This window comes from Muntiacus reevesi, chromosome 5 (genome assembly GCF_963930625.1).
Source record: "Muntiacus reevesi chromosome 5, mMunRee1.1, whole genome shotgun sequence".
Lineage (NCBI taxonomy): Eukaryota > Metazoa > Chordata > Mammalia > Artiodactyla > Cervidae > Muntiacus > Muntiacus reevesi.
Genome location: NC_089253.1, coordinates 6,083,021 through 6,095,365, shown reverse-complemented (window position 1 = coordinate 6,095,365; position 12,345 = coordinate 6,083,021). Strand labels below are relative to the sequence as shown.

Genomic DNA, 12,345 nt, shown 5'->3' with positions numbered 1-12,345 from the left:
ATTCTCTCAGAACATCCCGCCCTCACTTTCTCCCACAGAGTCCAAAAGTCTGTTCTGTACATCTGTGTCTCTTTTTCTGTTTTGCATTTTGGTTATCATTACCATCTTTCTAAATTCCATATATATGCATTAGTATACTGTATTGGTCTTTATCTTTCTGGCTTACTTCACTCTGTATAATGGGCTCCAGTTTCATCCATCTCATTAGAACTGATTCAAATGAATTCTTTTGAATGGCTGAGTAATATTTCATTGTGTATATGTACCATAGCTTCCTTATCCATTCATCTGCTGATGGGCATCTAGGTTGCTTCCATGTCCTGGCAATTATAAACAGTGCTGCAAAGAACATTGGGGTACACGTGGCTCTTTCAGATCTAGTTTCCTCAGTGTGTATGCCCAGGAGTGGGAATGCTGGGTCATATGGCAGTTCTATTTCCAGTTTTCTAAGGAATCTCCACACTGTTCTCCATAGTGGCTGTACTAGTTGGCATTCCCACCAACAGTGTAAGAGGGTTCCCTTTTCTCCACACCCTCTCCAGCATTTATTGCTTGTAGACTTTTGGATAGCAGCCATTCTGACTGGCATGTAATGGTACCTCGTTGTGGTTTTGATTTGCATTTCTCTGATAATGAGTGATGTTGAGCATCATTTCATGTGTTTGTTAGCCATCTGTATGTCTTCTTTGGAGAAATGTCTGTTTAGTTCTTTGGCCCATTTTTTGATTGGGTCATTTGTTTTACTGGAATTGAGCTACAGGAGTTGCTTGTATATTTTTGAGATTAATCCTTTGTCTGTTTCTTCATTTGTTATTATTTTCTCCCATTCTGAAGGCTGTCTTTTCACCTTGTTTATAGTTTCCTTTGTTGTGCAAAAGCTTTTCAGTTTAATTATGTCCCATTTGTTTATTTTTGCTTTTATTTCCCATATTCTGGGAGGAGGGTCATAGAGGATCTTGCTGTGATTTATGTCAGAGAGTGTTTTGCCTATGTTCTCCTCTAGGAGTTTTATAGTTTCTGGTCTTACATTTAGATCTTTAATCCATTTTGAGTTCATTTTTGTGTATAGTGTTAGAAAGTGTTCTAGTTTCATTCTTTTACAAGTGGTTGACCAGTTTTCCCAGCACCACTTGTTAAAGAGGTTGTCTTTTTTCCGTTGCATATCCTTGCCTCCTTTGTCGAAGATAAGGTGTCCATAGGTTCGTGGATTTATCTCTAGGCTTTCTATTCTGCTCCATTGATCTATATTTCTGTCTTTGTGCCAGTACCATACTGTCTTGATGACTGTGGCTTTGTAGTAGAGCCTGAAGTCAGGCAGGTTGATTCCTCCAGTTCCATTCTTCTTTCTCAAGATGGCTTTGGCTATTTGAGGTTTTTTGTATTTCCACCCAAATTGTGAAATTATTTGTTCTAGTTCTGTGAAGAATACCGTTGGTAGCTTGATAGGGATTGCATTGAATCTATAGATTGCTTTGGGTAGAATAGCCATTTTGACAATATTGATTCTTCCAACTCATGAACATGGTGTATTTCTCCATCTATTTCTGTCCTCTTTGATTTCTTTCATCAGTGTTGTGTGTGTGTGTTTTAAAAAGGGGAGATGCAATCTCGGAAAGTGGAGTAAAAAGATCAAAGAGAAAAAGATGGCTAAGAGGAAAGGTCTTTCACGCCATACTTCTCTGAATGGCCTCCTTTGAACTATAGAATGGAAGGTACAATGGAGGATTTGGGGATAAAAGTGAGATTAAAATGGAGATGTTCCCTTTGCACTTGGTAAAAAACAAAAAACACAGCTTTTCACAGTTTTTTAAAATTCACTTTTAATTGGATGATAATTGCAACAATGTGAACCAGTCATAAATATATATATAAAATATATATATATCTCTTCTTTCTTGAACTTCCCTCCCACTCCTCACCCTCTCCCACCCCTTCTAGGTAATCACAGAGCACCTTCTCCCTGTGTTAAACAGCAATTTCCTGCTAGTTAGCTGTCTTTTTACTAGATACTAGGTAATGTTTATATTTCAATGCTACTCTGTCAACTCATCCTAGCCTCTGCATCCCCAGATGTATCCACAAGTCCATTCTATATGTCTATGTCTCCATTCCTGCCCTGCCACTTGTTCATCTGTAACATTTTCTAGATCCCATGTATAAGTGCCAATGTATGACATTTGTTTTCTGCTTTCTGACTCACTCTGTATAAACAGGCTCTAGGTTCATCTGTCTCACTATAACTGACTGAAATTCAGTACTCTTTACTGTTGAGTAATATTCCATTTTATATAAGTACCACAAAATTTCTTTATCCTTTCATCTGTCAATGGACATCTAGGTTGCTTCCACGTTGTAAAAAGTGCTTCAATGAACATTGGGGTACATTTGTGTTTTTGAATTATGGTTTTCTCAGGGTGTATGCACAGTAGTGGGATTGCTGGGTGATATGGTAGTTTGAGTCCTAGTTTTTTAAGGAATCTCCATACTATTCTCCATAGTGACTGTATCAATTTACACTCACACCAACAGTGCAAGAGGGTTCCTTTTATTCACATGCTGTCTGGCATTTATTGTTTGTAGATTTTTAGTGATGGCCATCCTGAGGGGGTGTGGGATGATACTTCATTGTAGTTTTGATTTGCATTTCTCTAATAGTTACACTGAACAGCTTTTCCTGTGTTTATTGACCATCTGTATGTCTTCTTTGAAGAAGGGTCTGTTTAGATCTTCTGCCCAGTTTTTGATAGGGTTGATTGTTTTTCTGATATAGTGCTTCAGTTTTAATGAATTGGATATTGTAAACTGAGCTGGAAGAAATTATTGTTTAATATATTGTTGTGGACATGCTCTCTATGAGCATTTGTGAGCCATACAATTTCTGTTTTCAAATGGCCAGAGTATAATGAGCAATATAGAACAATTACAGTATTTATTAGGCATGACATTATATTACTACAGAATCCTGTATTTCTGTTATCTGAATTAATCTTTCCAATTTAAATTGGTTTTGACTTTCCCAATCCTAAGGAAATTATATCACCTTATGATTAGTAGTAATTTATACATCAATTTGAATACTGACAGTCAGGCATCATGTGAAGTTGTTTTCTGTTTCCATGTTACTTTATGTAGGGTCTTCAAATTCCATTAGATTATACTGATTATCTTTGGGAAATCTCAAAACTGACACCATTAAAAAAATATGCCATAGATACTTTAAACCCCCCTAAAAGGGATTTTTCTTCAGTTGTGAGTCTTCAAATCAATTTCCTCTCTTTTATTGACATCATCCTTCAGCATTTTATGTATATTATGTTAGCTACATTTTGGAAAACTTTATCAATGATGGAATGATATTTGTTTGCATGAATCCTTTCATTCATATACTGGTCCATTGATTCATCTTACACATGGACATGTTCTAAGTACTGCACTGGATAGTGGAAATATAGTAATAAGTAAAATGAATACAGTTTGAATTTTCTATTAAGGAATAAAAGTCTACTAATTTGCGGAAAGTTTACTGAATACTACGATCTGTTTGTATATGCTCAGAGAGTGAAATGAGAGGAACTACACTGGTCTGTATAGTCATGAAAAACTTTCCAGGAAAACTGCTATTGGGCTGAGATGTGCTGAATGACTAAGGTTTTGGAAAATGATAAAATCTGTCAAACAGTTGGATCTAATCAACTAAGTCAGCTTTAAAGTGTATACTAAGCACCATTACTTGTGTTTATATGTATACCACTTCATTCTTCCACCCCAGTGTAGTTCATTCATGCAAGTAAAGCATATTGCTTATAATGTATAGGAACCCTGAAAGCATTAAGTGAAAGTAACCAGGTATAAAAAGCCACAAATTGTGTGATACCCTTTAATTGAAACTATATAGTAGAAAAATCCATGAAGAGAGGCTTCTGGTTCAAGATGGTGGAGTAGAAGGACATGGGCTCACCTCCTCCTGTGAAAGCACCAAAATCACAAATAGCTGTTGAACAACAATCAGCAGAATTCTGGAACCCATCAAAAAAAAGATACCCTGTGTCCAATGACAAAATAGTTGCAGGAGGGGCACCATCATGATAAAATCAAACCCCATACCCACTAGGCAGGTGAGCCACAAACTGGAGAAAAATAATAACAAAGAGATTCTCCCAGGGTTGTGAAGGTTGGTATTGAACCTGCCAGGCTTCCCAACCTGGGGATACTATCTGAAAAAAGGGACTGGAAATCCCCATTGAATCTGACCTTGAAGGCCAGTGGGACTTTATTACAGGACTTCCACAGGACTGGGTGAAACAAAGACTCCAGTCTTGGTGGGCACAAACCACGAGGGAAGGAGCAGTGACCCCACTGGAGACTGAACCAAAACTATCTGCTAGTGTTGGTAGGTCTCCTGTGGAGGTATGGGCTGGCAGGGGCTTAGCACAGGGATGGGGGCCCTGGCAGCAGCAATCTTAAAAGGTCCCCCTTGGTGTAAGCCCTCTTGGAGACTGCATGTGAACAGCTGACTCATTGGAAAATCCCTCATGCTGGGAAAAATTGAGGACAGAAGGAGAGGAGAGCATTAGAGGATGAGATGGCTGGATGGCAATGCTGATGCAATGGACATGAACTTGGGCAAACTTCTGGTGATGGTGAGGGACAGAGAGTCCTGGGATCCGTGGGATTCCAAAGGGTCAGACTGAACAGCAACAGCAGAGCCTTAGACCTTAGGGCTTGGTCACCTTAGGCCAAACAACTAATAGGGAGTGAGAGCAACCCAACCCATCAGCAGATAATTGGATCAAAGCTTTCCTGAGCAAGGCTCTGCCTACCAAAGCAACACCAAGTGTTTCCCACCACCAGTCCTTTATCACAAGCTTATCCAAGCCTCTTAGCCCCCTCCATCAGAAGGTAGAGAGAAGAAGCAGGAAGAACGATAATCCCACAGCAGCTAGAAGAAAACCCACATTATAGAAAGTTCATTATGATGAAAAAGTGGAAAGTTATGTTCCAGATGGAGCGACAAGATAAAAGTCCAGAAAAATAACTAAATGAAGTGGAGATAGGCAAGTAAAGTGAGTGAAGTCGCTCAGTCGTCTCCTACTCTTTGCGACCCCATGGACCTACCAGGCTCCTCCGTCCATGGGATTCTCTGGGCAAGAATACTGGAGTGGGTTGCCATTTCCTTCTCCAGGGGATCTTCCGGACCCAGGGATTGAACCCAGGTCCCCTGAACTGCAGGCAGACACTTTAACCTCTGAATCACCAGGGAAGCCCACCTTCCAGAAAAAGAATTCAGATAGTGAAGATGATTCAGGATCTCAGGAAAACAATGGAGAAGATGTAAGAAATGTTATCAAAGACCTACAAGAACTAAACAACAAGCCAATAGAGATGAATAATATACTAGAAGGAAATCAATAGCAGAATAACTGAGACAAAAGAATGGATAAATGACCTGGTGGACAGAGTGGTAGAAATCACTGCCATAGAACAGAATTTAGAAAAAAGAATGAAAATTAAAAAAAAATGAAGACACCTCTGGGACAAAATTAAGCACACCAACATTCACATTGTAGGGGTCCCAGAAGGAGAAGGAGAGAAAGGACCTGAGAAAATATTTATAGAGGTAATAGCTGAAAACTTTGCTAACGTGGGAAAGGAAATAGTCAACCAACTCCAGGAAGTACAGAGAGTCCCAGGTAGGCTAAAGTCAAGGAGGAATACAACAAGACACAAACTGACAAAAATTAAAGGCAAAGATAAAATATCAAAAGCAACAAGGGGAAAATGACAAATAACATACAAGGGAACTCCCATTAGGTTATCAGCTTATTTCTCAACAGAAACTATACAAGACAGAAGGGAGTGGCACCACATATCTAAAGTGATGAAAGGGAAGAACCTACAACAAAGAACACTCTATCCAGCAAGACTCATTCATATTTGATGGAGAAATAAAAATCTTCCCAGACAATCAAAAGTTAAGAAAATTCAGCACCACCAAACCAGCTTTACAACAAATTCTAAAAGGACTTCTCTAGGCAGGAAACACAAGGAAAAAACTTACAGAAAATAAACCCAAAACAATGAAGAAAATGGTAATAAGATCAAATATACCATTAATTATCTTAAATGTAAATGGATTAAATGCACCAGCAGAAAGACATAGACTGGCTAGGCGGATGAAAACATGTGCCTGTAAGCACGTCTACTTGTGCTTGACCCCCCAAAATTGCATGTAATTATTTTGGTGTTGATTTAGTCAGTAAGTCATGTCTGACTCTTGCAATCCCATGGACTGTAGCCTGTCAGTCTCCTCTGTCCTTGGGATTTCCCAGATAAGAATACTGGAGTGGGTTGCCATTTCCTTCTCCAGGGGATCTTCCCTATCCAGGGATCAAGCCTGGGTCTACTGTGCTGAAGGTAGTCTCCTGCATTGCAGGTGGATTCTTTACCAACTGAACCACCAGGGAAGCCTTTTCCCTTTGTTAATTATTTTACATAGAGAAACAAGCCATTCTAGTTCTAACACTCCTGTTTAATTTATAAGGCAGGGCAAGGTTGAATGGTCACCTATACTCTGCTGGTAGATATCATCCATAATAAAAGTGAAAGTCGCTCAGTGTGTCTGACTCTTTGTAACCCCATGAACTACATAGTGCATGGAATTCTCCAGGCCAGAATATTGGAGTGGGTAGCCGTTCCCTTCTCCAGGGGATCTTCCCAACCCAGGGATTGAACCCAGGTCTATCGCATTGCAGGCAGATTCTTTACCAGCAGAATAAAAAGGGAAGATACAATAAAAACATTAAATAAAAATGATCAAGCCCTACCAGGAACTTAAAAGTTCATATTTCCTTTGAATAACGCTGAGTATAGCACATATTTCCCCTTTGCTGGGAATCTAGTCTTTTGAGAATAAGAAAGCTGTAGCTGAAGTGCTTCACTTCTCTTAATAGAACAAAAGATGTTGATGCAATGTTAAAGGTGTGATTTGATTATATTTTGCAAGACAGAAAACATTCAAAAATTAAGCCAGTGTTTTGAGTTAGGATTGCTTTTTTTTCCCCATTAAATGTGCATTTTAAATAGACTTTGTTCACAGTATGTCCCTCAATCCACTGGAGCTCTGAGCTTTTGATGAACAATTTTAGGAAAGAGGGTTCCATGAACACACATTTTTGGTAAATAATGAGTTGTACAAAGTTTCTCAGATTTTTTTTTTAATCTCACGTGTCCTGTGATATGTCAACATGAACCACAAATACCCAAGATGGTGTTTCTCAAATTTACTTCTAGATTAATTTGATAAACTTGAGGTATATTTCAATAGGCTTCCCAGGTAACTCAGTGGTAAAGTATCCTCCTGATAAGCAGTTGACATAGGAGATGGAGGTTTGATCCCTGGGTCAGGAAGATTCTCTGGAGGGAGAAATGTCAACCCACTCCTGTATTCTTCCCTGAAAAATCCCATGGTAAAGGAGCCTGGTGGGCTAGGCTGGACTGTATGATGATATTTTATTTTTATCTAGTTTGTTTCACTTTTTCTATTTCATGTTCTTTGCTCCGATTTCATTTGGTTTACGTTTTCCAATTTCTCCATCCCTTCTTTTTCTTTTTGATGTTGTTTCTCAAGACTTTATCAAGTGTAGTCAAAAAGCTTTTGGATTCATATATATATATATATACATATATATATATACACTTCATATATATATTCACATATATATTCATATATATATACTTCTATATATATTCACATATATATACTTCTATATATATTCACATATATATACTTCATATATATATAAAGAGTATGCATAATATATATTTTAGAAAACAAACTTTTGCTTAACTAAAAACTTTATGATATTTTGAATCCATTTATTTGACAGCATGAATAGAATTCTAGATTTATAATTTAAAATATAGATATCCAACAAGCAACAAAGTCTTAGTGTATAGCACAGAGACATTGTAGTCAATATCTTATAATAATCTATAATGGAAAATAATCTGAAAAATAATATTTGTATATATGTATAACTGAATCATGTTGCTATGCATCTGAAAGACTGCAAGTCAATTATACTTCAATTATATGTGTGTGTGTGTGTGTGTGTGTGTGTGTATGTATATATATATATAAAGAAAAAAAATCCATGAGGAATAAAGCTAGATTGAAGGTGACATCAGAAGGGGGAGGGGCAATGGAGAATAAATGTTAATGGGCATTGATTTCTTTTTAGGGTGATGGATATGTTCTGGAATTACATAGCTCTTGGTTCCACAAATTTTTGTATATTAAAAAAGCAATTACCAGAAAATTGCTAGAACTAATCAATGAATATAGTAAAGTTGCTGGATATAAAAACACACAGAAATCCCTAGCATTCCTATACACTAACAATGAGAAAACAGGAAGAGAAATTAACAAAACAATACCATTCGCCAATGCAACAGAAAGAATAAAATACTTAGGAATCAGTTCAGTTCAGTCACTCAATCCTGTCCGACTCTTTGCGACCCCATGATTTGCAACACGCCAGGCCTCCCTGTCAATCACCAACTCCTGGAGTCTACTCAAACTCATGTCCATCGAGTCGGTGATGCCATCCAGTCATCTCATCCTCTGTCGTTCCCCTCTCCTTCTGCCCCCAATCCCTCCCATCATCAGGGTCTTTTCCAATGAGTCAACTCTTAGCATGAGGTGGCCAAAGGATTAGAGTTTCAGCTTCAGCATCAGTCCTTCCAATGAACACCCAGAATTGATGTCCTTCAGGATGGATTGGTTGGATCTCCTTGCAATTCAAGGGACTCTCAAGAGTCTTCTCCAACACCACAGTTCAAAAGCATCAATTCTTCCACCCTCAGGTTTCTTCATAGTCTAACTCTCACATCCATACATGACCACAGGAAAAACCATAGCCTTGACTAGACGGACCTTTGTTGGTAAAGTAATGTCTCTGCTTTTTAATATGCTATCTAGGTTGGTCATCACTTTCCTCCCAAGGAGTAAGCGTCTTTGAATTTCATGGCTGCAATGGCCATCGGCAGTGATCTTAGAGCCCAAAAATATAAAGTCTGACACTGCTTCCACTGTTTCCCTATCTATTTGCCATGAAATGATGGGACCAGATGCCATGATCTTAGTTTTCTGAATGTTGAGCTTTAAGCTAACTTTTTCACTCTCCTCTTTCACTTTCTTCAAGAGGCTCTTTAATTTTTCTAACCAGTCTGTTCCATGTCCAGTTGTAACTGTTGCTTCCTGACCTGCATACAGGTTTCTCAAGAGGCAGGTCAGGCAGTCTGGTGTTCCCATCTCTTTCAAAATTTCCCACAATTTATTGTGATCCACACAGTCAAAGTCTTTGGCATAGTCAATAAACCAGAAATAGATGTTTTTCTGGACCTCTCTTGCTTTTTTGATGATCCAGCAGATGTTGGCAGTTTGATCTCTGGCTCCTCTGCCTTCTCTAAACCAGTTTGAACATCTGGAAGTTCATGGTTCACGTACTGCTGAAGCCTGGCTTGGAGAATTTTGAGCATTACTTTACTAGTGTGTGAGATGAGTGCAATTGTACAGTAGTTTGAGCATTCTTTTGGATTGTCTTTCTTTGGGATTGGAATGAAAACTGACCTTTTCCAGTCCTGTATCCACAGCTGAATTTTCCAAATTTGTTGGCATATTGAGTGCAGCACTCTCACAACATCATCTTTCAGGATTTGAAATAGCTCAATTGGAATTCCATCACCTCCACTAGCTCTGTTTGTAGTGATGCTTTCTAAGGCCCACCTGACTCCACATTCCAGGACTTCTGGCTCTAGGTAGGTGATCACACCATCGTGATTATCTGTGTCATGAAGATCTGTTTTGTACAGTTCATCTGTGCATTCTTGCCGCCTCTTCTTAAGATCTTCTGCTTCTGTTAGTTGCATACCATTTCTGTCCTTTATCGAACCCATCTGTGCATGAAATGTTCCCATGGTATCTCTAATTTTCTTGAAGAGATCTCTAGTCTTTCCCATTCTGTTGTTTTCCTCTATTTCTTTGCATTGATTGCCAAGGAAGGCTTTCTTATCTCTCCTTGCTATTCTTTGGAACTCTGCATTCAAATGGGAATATCTTCCCTTTTCTCCTTTGCTTTTCACTTCTCTTCTTTTCACAGCTATTTGTAAGGCCTCCTCAGACAACCATTTTGCCTTTGTGCATTTCTTTTCCACGGGGATGGTCTTAAGAATATATCTACTTAAAGAAACAAAAGACCTATATATAGAAAACTATAAAACACTGATGCAAGAAATGAAAGAGGACAGAAATAGATGGAGAAATATACCGTGTTCTTGGATTGCAAGAATCAATATTGCGAAAATGGCTACACTACCCAAAGCAATCTATAGATTCAATGCAATCCCTATCAAGCTACCAACAGTATTCTTCACAGAACTAGAACAAATAATTTCACAATTTGGATGGAAATACAAAAAAAACCTCAAATAGCCAAAGCCATCTTGAGAAAGAAGAATGGAACTGGAGGAATCAACCTGCCTGACTTCAGACTCTACTACAAAGCCACAGTCATCAAGACAGTATGGTACTGGCACAAAGACAGAAATATAGATCAATGGAACAGAATAGAAAGCCCAGAGATAAATCCACAAACCTATGGACACCTTCTCTTTGACAAAGGAGGCAAGGATATGCAATGGAAAAAAGACAACCTCTTTAACAAGTGGTGCTGGGAAAACTGGTCAACCATTTGTAAAAGAATGAAACTAGAACACCTTCTAACACCATACACAAAAATGAACTCAAAATGGATTAAAGATCTAAATGTAAGGCCAGAAACTGTAAAACTCCTAGAGGAGAACATAGGCAAAACACTCTCTAACATAAATCACAGCAAGATCCTCTATGACCCTCCTCCCAGAATATGGGAAATAAAAGCAAAAATAAACAAATGGGACCTAATTATACTTAAAAGCTTTTGCACAACAAAGGAAACTATAAACAAGGTGAAAAGACAGCCTCCAGAATGGGAGAAAATAATAGCAAATGAAGCAATGGACAAAGAAGCAATCTGAGAAATATACAAGCAACTCCTGTAGCTCAATTCCAGGACCCAATCAAAAAATGGGCCAAAGAACTAAAGAGACATTTCTCCAAGGAAGACATACAGATCACTAACAAACACATGAACAGATGCTCAGCATCACTCATTATTAGAGAAATGCAAATTGAAACCACAATGAGGTACCATTACATGCCAGTCAGAATGGCTGCTATCCAAAAGTCTACAAGCAATAAATGCTGGAGAGGGTGTGGAGTAAAGGGAACCCTCTTACACTGTTGGTGGGAATGCAAACTAGTATAGCCACTATGGAGAACAGTGTGGAGATTCCTTAAAAAACTGGAATTAGAGCTGCCATATGACCCAGCAAACCCACTCCTGGGCATAGACACTGAGGAAATCAGAACTGAAAGAGACACGTGTACCCCAATGTTCATCCCAGCACTGTTTATAATAGCCAAGACATGGAAGCAACCTAGATGCCCATCAGCAGATGAATGGATAAGAAAGCTGTGGTATATATACACAATGAAATATCACTCAGCCATTAAAATGAATTCATTTGAATCAGTTCTAATGAGATGGATGAAACTGGAGCCCATTATACAGAGTGAGGTAAGCCAGAAAGATAAACACCAATACAGTATACTAACACATATATATGGAATTTAAATAGATGGTAACGATAACCCTATATGCAGGACAGAAACAGACATAGATGTATAGAACAGACTTTTGGACTCTGCGGGAGAAGGCGAAGGTGAGATGATCTGAGAGAAGAGCATTGAAACATGTATATTATCAATTGTGAAACAGATCACCAGTCAAGGTTTGATGCATGAGACAACTGCTCAGGGTTGATGCACTCAGATGACCCAGAGGGATGGGATGGGGAAGGAGGTGGAGGGGGGTTCAGGATGGGGAACACATGTAAAACCATGGTTGTTTCCAATCAATGTATGGCAAAAACCACTACAATATTGTAAAGTAATTAGCCTCCAACTAATATCAATAAATGAAAAATAAATAAATAAAAATAAAAAAGCAACTGGGTTATATACTTTAAATAGGCTAATCTTTATGATATGTAAATTTCATTTTAATAAAACCATCATTTAAAAAATGAAAGCAATTGATTTTATTCTATGAGATACTCCATAATACATTTTTTGTATTAGGAAACTTTATTAAGAAATTTATACATTCAACATGACTGAGATATTTTATAAACATAAAATCATTATGTTTCATTAAATTGCAGTGTGCTCAGACATGGTCAGGT

General features: G+C 38.2%; 1 protein-coding gene across 1 annotated transcript in view; it reads left to right on the top strand.

The window, feature by feature from the left end:
* LOC136168683 (tripartite motif-containing protein 64-like) overlaps nt 1–12,345 on the top strand; it is a 109,072-nt gene that overhangs the window by 21,438 nt on the left and 75,289 nt on the right. The window lies entirely within an intron of this gene.